Source organism: Panthera onca, chromosome A1 (genome assembly GCF_046562875.1).
Source record: "Panthera onca isolate mPanOnc1 chromosome A1, mPanOnc1 haplotype 2, whole genome shotgun sequence".
NCBI classification, from domain to species: domain Eukaryota; kingdom Metazoa; phylum Chordata; class Mammalia; order Carnivora; family Felidae; genus Panthera; species Panthera onca.
Window position 1 is genome coordinate 189,822,288 of NC_138339.1, and position 7,731 is coordinate 189,830,018.

Below are 7,731 nucleotides of genomic sequence, written 5' to 3' on the forward strand. Positions count from 1 at the left end.
GAACTAATTTTATGAAGAAAAATTTATCAATCGCTTTGTCTAGGTTCTGGTTCGTTCGTTCATTCGTTCTTTCTCTCTTTTTCTCTCTCCTTTTCTTTCCTTTTTTATTGAACTGGCTGAATAATTTTAGATCTGAAGAAGTGCCATCCTAAATAAGTCCATAGACAATTTAATACTAGTTTAATAATATATTAATTTCAGTGAGCAATTTGATTGTCTAAATAACAATAACATGAAAGGACAATTGGAAACACTCCTCCAAAACACCATTCACAAGCTGTGCAGATTTTATCAATTTTACCGTGTCTATAGCTGTAATAGACTTTAGCAGAGAGCAGGAAGGGGCTGAGGATTCGCTAGGCAGGAGGGCCTTTTGAAAACCACTGGGGACTGGAAAAACCAGCCACCATAGTAAAACTGATATGGTAGAGGGAGAAGTGATGGGGAGATGTGTGCCTCCCTCCTAGGTAACACTGTGATGTTCACGTCAAGGATAACGAGTGCAGCAGAAACAGGTACATTGGTTATCCAGAATGTGGCTTCCTGGAAGGCCGGAAGTAGACAGCCTACAGAGTGGGTGGCAGGAAGTGGGGCAGTATCTGAGGATGGAAGGGAGGAGAACTGGAAGGAAGGGCTTCCTGGATATTTCCAGGATTCAGCACATGCTGGCCAAGGAGGAAAGCTGAACATGTAGAAGCACCAGCACCAAAGACCTGTTTTACTATAGGAAAAGAATTTGCCACCCATTAGTGGCAAAGGCTGAATCTGACTGGTGCAGACTGATACCTCTCCGTGAGTCTCAAGAGCAATGCAGAGTCTGTACATGTATCAGTCAGGGATACATTGCCTATGTGTATTAGAAAATCTGAATATTCTGTCTTAATGGTAAAGGTTTATTTTTCACACACAGAGAAGAATCTGTAGGTGAGTTGTTGCTGGCACTGGTTCAGGGGCCCGATCATGTTAGTACTGATGTCTTTGATTCTTTTGGGATTTCCTTCATTGGCCAAGAAAAGTTCCTGAAGCCCAGCCATCATTTCAGCAGGAAGAAGGGAGAAGCCCTTTCCCGCTGCATTGTGTCATGTGGACATTCCAAGCTGGGAGAGGACCCTGGGAAAAGGGCATCTGCTTCATTGTTCTTTCCTGCTAACTAATCTTTGAAATAAAATCTCTTGAGATGAGTTTTCTTTCTTTTTTTTTTTTTTTCTTGTGTATTCCAAACACTCCTCGAAGTGCTGGAAAAGGAGGGGGTGTGTAAATATGAAATATCCTGTGATAGTCCATGACACTTTTTTCTGAGAATTAGTGAGATTAATAGACTGTGGTGCCTTATAATGCTGATGATGATGACGATGATGGGAGTAATAATACCTAATGCATGCAGCTTCCTATGTGCTGAGCTCTAATTTAAATGCTGTATATAAATTACTTTTTAAAAAACTCGCCACCAACACTATGAGATAGAAACGGGCATTATTGTTCTGATTTTACACATTGGGTAACTGGGACCTTTGAACAGCCATCTAGCTGGTGAGCGGGAAAACCAACAGTCACGCTCTGCAGTCTGGCTCCAGGGCTCATGCTATTTACCACTTGCTTTTTATCTTAAGTATCACACCTACCTCTTTAACATTATTCTGAGTTTAGTCATCATTGTTATTTATCCTAATGATTACTTAATGCCACAGTCCTGAAAAGATGAAAAACAACATAAATATGCACATTTGCCCCATCTCCAAAGAGTAGAATCACTGCTAGAAAAACAAATACCCTCACAGGTGAGACGGGAGGATGAGATGTTGTACCCAAGTTCTGGGAGGTTGGCAGAAGAGGGCTGTGTTCGTTCAGCTTCATCCATTTTGAAAAGTCTGGTCTATAATAGGAGCCATCAGTATGCGAGGTTCAGGTTGGAGACATGACATATTTTAAAGGCAGGCAATTGAATGATTCCAGCTTATGTGTAACTTTGGGTATAATTTATTTTGTCACCTGCAGGAGCCAAACAGAATTACTTCCTGCTGGTGTTTTTCTTTTGTGCTAATGGTTTTGAAAATCTAGACTAAACAATTTACTTTTTATACAGAGGCAAAATTTCACAAAATGCCAACATTCAAATCAACCAGCTTCTCACCTATCAAGATGGATAAAAATCTGTATGGGTGGTGTGTGTGTGTGTGTGTGTGTGTGTGTGTGTTTGTAAGTATAAAGCAAATAACTCAAGCGGTTGGTTGCAAATAAAAAAAAAACCTAAGTATTTTAAATTAAAACACTAAGAATAAGAAATAATAAACATACACATATGCCTGATATGAGCAATAATTGGAGAAGTAGTTGGCTGAAAAGAGATGTTAGCTAGGGGTGAGAAGAATCAGGCTCCTGTCCTCAGTTCTTCTTTAATTCTATGGCTGTTTTTATTTTATTACCATACCTTGATAACACTGTGGTATTGCCCTGCAGTATGGGTTAGTACATGCAGAAGGACAGGCCTGTATCATAGGTCCATTGTTTTGTTGGCAGTTTAGAACCGGAAAGTAGAATCTGGGCTAGAAGGGATTTATCTCAGATCATTTTCTCCGTTATCCATCTATAGAGATGGTCCAAGAAATTTTTGAATCCATGTCTCGTAGCCATGTTGACAAGGATTCTATGGCACTTAATGTATCAGGTTGACGTAGGATCTAAGCTGGTCTTACTTCTCGCATTAGATCTTGGAAAGTGCAGGAAGTCTTTCAAGCCTAGCCATTCTCCATTTTGCCCTTAGGATAAAGTCCAAGGTCTTTTGAACCCAAGCTTATCAGCTACCAAGTGGTCACTGCCCCTGTGAAGGGAACCTCCTCACTTCCTGCCTCTTATAATGCAGAACTGTCTGAGCTCCTTCCACACACCATGACACCGGTTACCTCTTCCCTCTCCTTACGTGACTGGAATATCCATCCTCATCTTTCACTCGGTTAATGCCTTTTCCAACTCTAAGGCTCAGCTTAGGCATCACCACCTCCAGAGAGCCGTCCTTGATTGCTTCAGGTTGAGTTAGGCAGCCCTTCCTTGTGTTCCAATAATGCCCTCTGTATTTCTGCTCTAGTACTGTATGCTCCACATGGTGTTAAAATGATCTGTTTGTGACTCCTCCCACTAAGACTGTGAACAGCTTGCTGGAAGGACATGTCTTCGTCTGGACTTTATGAAAAAGAAATAGAAAAAAAAAAAAAACTAGACTCTTTGAAAAAAAAAAAAAGAAAATTAAAACACCCCTGAATTTTCCTGCTGCAATGTATGGGGTCATTCTGTGGAGGAGTGGAAAGAAATGAGTTTCAGGACTGCCTGTACCCTGGTGGAAACCCTATATTCAGGAGCCTTGTATACTTTTATTTTCACATCATGGGCCTGGGGGTTGGTCACCAGTGCATTTTGGTCAATGGCGGCTATTGGTAGCTAAAGGACTATATTTCGTTAGATGTCGTTAGCAGCAATGATATAAAATATGTCTACTTACATTGTTAGCTGATACCTGATATTGTGTTCTCTTGCTTTCATTTTTTGATATTTACTTTCTCAAGTTATTTAAAATAGTCCAGTATCTATTTATACAGCATGTTATTCTGCAACTCCTGTGTTCAGCATATTGGGAGTTTTAATACCAGCCAAGCTTAGGTGTTGTAAATTTTTTACTAGTTTCTAGACTCAGATTTATAGGTTTTATATATCATGTAGTGTGCCATCAGAGATCTAAGTCAAAGCCAAACACCAAATATTTGTTGAATCTATTAGTGCGAAGTCCCATGGCAGGTACAAAGGCGGGTAAGTGATGGACTAGTGGGGGAGACAAGGCAGAAGTACTTGGAAAGTTAAGGGCAAAATAAAGGTTGAATAATAAAACAGGAATAGCCGCGATGTTGGATGAATGTGTAGCTAGACAAGTGCTATAAAATTAGAGGCAGGCAAGAACCCTAGGGCTGGGGAGATCTGCGAACATTTTGGAGAAGAGAGGCCCAATGGGGACTTTGAGAAATGAGAATGCTGCTTTTTAGGCAAAAAGAAGAGAAAGGGCTTTGCAGATGGTGAAGAAGGGGGTTGGGAGGGCAAGGTCCTGGAAGCTGGAGGTGGTCCGATGTAGGGGGAGCAGAGGGTTTATGGAAGGCAAGGGCCGCAAAGGGAGGGCCTTGAAAGATGTTTTCTAACACCAAGACTGATAAAAGCATCTTGCTATGTAGTGGCTTCTGGAACTTGAATGTGGCTACAGGTTCTCCCAGGGACCTACTTAAAATGCATATTCTGATTGAGTTGGTCTGGGGTGGGGCCATGGATTCTGCATTGCTACCATATTGCTAATCTGTGGACTTTACTTTGAATAACAAGAGATTGGAGGATGAGGTGAAAAACTTTAAAGATTTAATTGGAAAAACGGTTAATGACATTGTTATTCTATAACTGATTATTTCAGGGTTTCACATACTTCAGAGGTGTGAAAGAGTTACAGTTTCCAAAGGTGCGTGATATTCAGCCAGGGAGTCACATGACAAAGTCTGTGTTTAACAGGTAGTGATGCAGTTCCATAAAAAATTGGGTTGCTCTTGGGGTGCCTGGGTGGCTCAGTCAGTTAAGTGTCTGACTTTGGCTCAGCTCATGATCTTGCTCTTTGTGAGTTCAAGCCCTGCATTGAGCCCGCCCTGCATCTGGCTCCACACTGACAGCACAGGGCCTGCTTGGGAGTCTCTGACTCCCTCTCTCTCTGCCCCTCTCCCACTTGCGTGGTATCTCTCTCCCTCTCTCAAAATAAATAAATAAACTTACAAAAATTGGGTTGGTCTTAATAAAATATGTATTTTCCTGAATGTCAGGCATGTGAAAATATCTAGAGGAATTACTTGTTTAACTTAAACTGGCATAACTTCTTTAGTATTTGTCCAAACAGTCATTGTTAATCAATTATTTTTGCATGAGAAAGGGGGTTCAGCACTGTGCTCTCTTGGGTTAGGTCATAACCATGGCTCACCTTCGAACTAGTTGCAGGGCTTAAAAAAAATACTGCTTTACCCCAGACCAATGGAATCAAAATCTCTGGGTCTGTGTACTAACTCTGGGCATTAGTAATTTTTAAGGTTTTCTGAGGGATTCGACTGAGCTTCAGGATTGACATCCATTGGGATAACTGATTAGATCGTCTAACACTGAATTAACACGTTGGAACTGGCGGTTTTGACTAACATACTGTGAGCTTGGCAGGATTAAAACCAGAGTTGGTGCTGAGGGTAGGTCTGGGCTCCATGTGGCAGAATCCCTGGGGTCCACCTCCAGGGGAGTTCTGGTTCACCAGGGAAGCTGCAAATGGAGGGGCAGGGGGTGGTATCAGAGGTGTGCAGGAGATCGAGATGGGGAGCACTGGTAACTAGGGAAGCAGGCAAGGTAACCAGAGACACGGAGGTGGGAGGGGGTGCAGTTGCTAGGGAGAGGCAAAATCGTCCTGCCAGATGGTGCCTGACATCTCCATGAAACTGTTTTTTTAACAGACCAAACTTGCTCTTGCAACAGTCTTAACAGCTGCCATCCGGGTAGGTACTTTAGAGCAGAGAGCCCTTTGACAAGGATAAGCAGCATGAAGATGGGGTCTGAGGATGGAGAACAAAGGGAAGCTTCCAAGGGATTCTATGAAGTGTAAAAGGATGCTAAGACAGAAAGGAGGAGAGCCCAATACAAACTTCTTGTTCTTTCTGATTCTCCTTAGTGGCTCTGAGATGAAGTCCATCCTCAAGGCCCGAGGCCATGCCAGTATGTGGTCGTTCATAAAACACAGATCCAGATTCTTGCCATGTGTTCATATCCAATATGAGCTGATGGTGTAAGGCCTTTGCCTGTGATATTTCTCAGGTTTTAATGAGCTTCCTATGGGAAGATATCAAGCTGAGTGATGTGGGTACTGAAATAAGTTGTTCCAAATAAAGTGAAGTTAGATGCTTTAGTTAAATTCTTTCCTTTTTATTTTTTTAAAGTTGATTTATTTATTTTGAGAGAGAGCATGCACATGCACCTGTGGGGGAGGGACAGAGAGCGAGACAAGGGGACAGAATCTGAGAGAACCCTACACAGCCTCCACACAGTCAGCTCGGAGCCTGACTCAGGGCTCGATCCCACAAACTGTGAGATCATGACCTGAGCTGAAATCAAGAGTCAGATGCTTAACCGACTGAGCTACCCAGGGGCTCCAAATGTTTTGCTTTTTAGACATAAACATCTTATTTCATATAAGAATCAGTTGTTCTTATTTTTCAAGGATTTATGGTGGCGAACAGTTAAAACAATTCACGTTTACCGGCACCAATAACCTTGAAGCGAGGTTGAGGACCCAGCCCCAGTCTCAGACTGCATCTGCACACGCAGTGGTGAGGACTGGGGCGCTGTTGAAATAAGAGTTGCTAGGGAGCACATATGACATGTTGGTTCCCCTCTGGGGTCTCAAGTATCACAGGCAGAAAGATAAAGAAAAGCACTTTCTAGGCTGTGGATTAATCAGGCAAACATAAATTATTATCTGAAATAAGCACAGGGGAGACCATTCTTATTCTTGGCAAAAGGCTCTGGCTTGTAAAATGTGTCTTTCACAGAGAGTCTTCTGAGCCCTCCTGACGTGGGGCTCTAGGTCTGACATCTTTTAGGGCAGGAGAAAAATATTGGAGACTTTGGTTGGGTGGAATGGTTGTGGCCAGGAGCTGAGCTGCAGCCGTGAATCTGCCTTCCCTGCCTTCTGGATGCTGGGCAGGCTTCTCAGGACAGGCTTGCTGGGCATAGGGTGGGAGGCTGGGAATGGAACCATTGGGCTTCAGTGGGAGAGGCCACTTTTGATAAAAAAAAATTTAAGGATGGAAAGAAAAATGGATGAGGATTTGTCAAACCATCAGCTTCTAACTTTACTCATGAATGTCAAGTCAACCATAAACTCAGTATTTCCTTGGTTATGAGGACTGACTTTTTTTTTTAAAAAAAACCTCCCACAATTGGGAAGAATATAGCCATTTAAAACAATTATTTAGCAAAATGTTCCAAAGGTAGGGATCAGTTGCTGTTTTGAGAAACGCGTGCTTCTGCCGTGCAGACCCAGGCAAAGGCAGACGGTGGATCTCATGTGTTGTCTGAACTCTCCTCTCCACGTCCACCGAAGCACCGATTCTCCTTATTAAAATATGTTACTGGGAGAGGCACCTGGGTGGCTCAGTCGGTGGAGCATCTGACTTTGGCTCAGGTCACGACCTCAAGGTTCATGAGTTCAAGCCCCGCATGGAGCCCCACCTCAGGCTCTGCACTGACAGTGCAGAGCCTGCTTGGGATCCTCTGTCCCCAGCTCTCTCCACCCCTCCCCCACTGGCACTCCCTCTCTCAAAAATAAATAAACATTAAAAAATTAAAAAAAAAAAAGTTACTGAGATATGGTATGAATGACTGATAGGAGTTTAAAGTGCCCCCTCTCAAGGGATCCTTTTTCACAGGAATCTAACCTTAGGCCACAGGTTAATTCCATTGTCTGACAATGGGGGCTCTCACCCTGCTGGATCCCCTTTGCCATGAGGTGGAAATTCCTCAAAGGGTAGGTGGGAGGTGGTGCCACCATGTCATGCTATTTGCTTAAATGCCAGAGTCTTTGCGGATTATTGGATTATCGAGGCACTCTCCTCTCCCTTCTCGTGTCCCCGGAGAGCTCCCTGTTTCCATCCTTCCCATCCCCAGCCATTTGAGTGGTTG